The sequence below is a fragment of the Magnolia sinica genome, chromosome 12 (genome assembly GCF_029962835.1).
Source record: "Magnolia sinica isolate HGM2019 chromosome 12, MsV1, whole genome shotgun sequence".
Lineage (NCBI taxonomy): Eukaryota > Viridiplantae > Streptophyta > Magnoliopsida > Magnoliales > Magnoliaceae > Magnolia > Magnolia sinica.
The window spans coordinates 52048863-52051778 of NC_080584.1; the positions used below are offsets into that span (position 1 = coordinate 52048863).

The window sequence follows — 2916 nt, forward strand, 5'->3', positions numbered from 1 at the left end:
CTCCTATTCTTTCTCTAGGTGGGCAAAAATCACTACGAGTATGTCTCATCTTGACTTAAATAGACATATTTCAAATCAGAGGACAGGTTTTAGATCAAGCTTCGGTGCCTTCAGGTTAAACGGCAGAGGCACTTCTTTAATTTGGGGTAATTCTTTAAATTGTAGCCTCCACCGGTTAACTTCAAGTACCGGCGCAGTATCAAGCATGACACACATCTACCTAATCATGTCATCATCAAAATCATGGGAGTGGGCCAGGTACGTCTCTAGAGGGTTAGAGGATAAGGTCAGATGTGTCCATCTTCTATGAAAGAGTTAATCATGTTAATGTTATGGAAATCATCATCATCCTGTAACCATCTGCCTGTATTGAAAAATATGTTTGACTCGAATGTCATATTCTCAAAAGACATACTCATGATATCATTCCTACAATTGATAATTACGTTTAAAGTAGCAAGGAATAGGCGACCAAGAATAAAGGGAATCTGAGTGCTCATGTTACTGATAGATTCGGTATTCAGGATAATAAAATCTACAGGGTATAAAATCTATTAATCTGGACCAACACATCCTTAATTATCCCTCTCGATATACGAACAGAGCAATCAGCAAGTTGTAATGTAGTTAAGGTGGGTTTTAATTTACCCAATTCTAATTGCTTGTACACTGAGTAGGGAATTAGATTGACACTCGCTCCTAAGTTAAGAAGTACATACTCAATTCGATAGTTCCCGATTACACATGATATGGTTGGGCTACCGGGATCTTTGAATTTCTACAAAACATGTTGTTTTAGGATGACACTCACTTTCTCAGTCAAGAAGATTTTCTTTTGAATATTTTTCTGTCTTTTAGTCGTACACAAGTCTTTCAGGAATTTGGCATATGAATGTATTTGTTTTACGATATCGAGTAGAGGAATATTGACCTTCACTTGTTTCAACACCTCTAGAATATCCTGAGAGTTAGAGAGAGGTTTTGGTACAGTTAACCGTTGGAGAAATAGAGCAACCGGCTTCCCTTGAGGTTTCGGTTCTAATTCTTATGGAGCATGGCTAGATCCATCATCTTTGTCCACTTCCGGGTCCTTAGGCTTTTCAGCCCTAACTGGAATGGTTTTGTCAATGTCTTTTCACTCCTGAGAGTGGTGATAGATTTAGCTTGCTCCATCTGATTTGAAGAGTTTGGGTCAATAACATCATATTACGGTTTTGTATTGGGAAGAGGTTAAGCTGGGAGGCTCCCCTTATTCCCAATCGTATTTCCAGCCTTAAGTTCTTGTATCGCTTTTGCAAGATCTTGAAAGGCTTGTAGCATATCCTGATTTAAAAGCTCTTGCTTTTGAAAATGTTGTAGAACCGAGTCCTTTTGAGGTTTCTCTTGTTGTGGATTTGATTAAATAAACCTCGAGGGGTAGCAGTTTGTCCATTCCTCCAACTGAAGTTTGGATGATTTCTCTAACTAAGATTGTATGTATTGGAGAAGGGTCCATTGAAAGGTCTTTGATAATTATTAACAGCATTGCATTGCTCAATCAACACCCCTCGAATGATAGGTATTGTTGGACAATTTTCAGTTGTGTGAATGTTGCAATCACAGATACCACAAATAGTTTCATTAACCTTATCCTTCTTTGATTTCATGGCCTCGAATTTCCTTATGAGATTAGTCACTTTAGAATTGATATCATCGTCCTCTTTCAGGAGATACATTCCACGCCTTTCCTTAGATTGAGTCGGCCTAGACATGGTGCTTGATTTTAGGTATGTGTCCCATGATTGTGCGTTTTCAGCAAGTCTATCCAAGTATTCCCACACATCATTGACATTTTTATTCATGAAATCCCCATTGCTTATCGTCTCAACCAATTGGCACATGGAAAATGTCAGTTCATCATAAAAAAAGTGTGTAATGCACCACGTTTCAAAACCATGTTGTGGGCATGAACTGACAAGATCCTTGAACCTTTCCCAACATTAGAAGAATGTTTCATCTTCCTTTTGGGCGAAGTTCATGATTGATTTTCTAAGGGTGTTCATTTTATGATGAAAAATTTTCTTTATGAACCCCCTTTGCATATCATTCCATGTGCCAATAGATCTAGGACATAGTGAATGCAACCACATCTTAGCTTTCTCTTTCAAAGAAAAGTGAAAGAGTTTTAGTTTGACTGTGTCCTCAGACACGTTTGGAAAATATAAAGTGGCTATTATCTCATCAAACTCTTTCATGTGTAAATATGGATTTTTTTACTCAAGCCCATGAAATTTAAGGAGTTGTATCACCCTTGACTTGATATCCATGTATCCTGTATTCTCTAGAAAAACCATGCATGAGGGCGTGCTCACCCTCGTCGATTATAAATAATCTCATAAAGTACGAGGCAAGGGTGCTTGATGCACCTCATTCTCATCCTAGATGTCTTCCACCTTAGGTTGGGGTAGAAGAGGTTGGTTTGCAGCCATTACTTCAATTAACTCTGGAGATCTCGAGTGGTGTCTAGTCCTACAATGGATAGTCAACCCCTCAACCAATCTTCCTTCAGTCAAGAAACGTCGAGTGTTGTCACAAACCCACTTGGACATGAAACACTCGCAGCCCTCAATTCAGATTCTAAACCTAACATAAAAAGAAGAAAGGAAATAGAAATCTAGAAATAAAAAGAAAGAGTTGGAAAGAAGTTACCAAATTCGAAGTTCCTAAGTTAAAAACCTGTAAACAAAACAAAACAAGTTAGTTTTTAAACTAATTAGGAAAGTTCTAAACTTAAAATAGAAATTAAGAAAGTTTCTAAAAGAAAACCTAGAATTAGAAAGTTTCTAGAAAATAAAATAAAGGAAAATGAGTTAGTTTCTAAAATTAGAAAGAGTTTCTAAAAGGGAAATAACTAACCTAGTTTCTAAAAGTTAATCA

The 2916-nt window shown here is 37.2% G+C and overlaps 1 non-coding gene across 1 annotated transcript; it reads left to right on the forward strand.

Annotated features, from left to right (window-relative positions):
• The first annotated feature begins 1929 nt into the window (after window positions 1-1929).
• LOC131222060 (small nucleolar RNA R71) lies at window positions 1930-2036 on the forward strand. The gene has a single exon (XR_009159767.1). It is a non-coding gene; the product is annotated as a small nucleolar RNA R71 (small nucleolar RNA).
• Window positions 2037-2916: the final 880 nt, after the last annotated feature.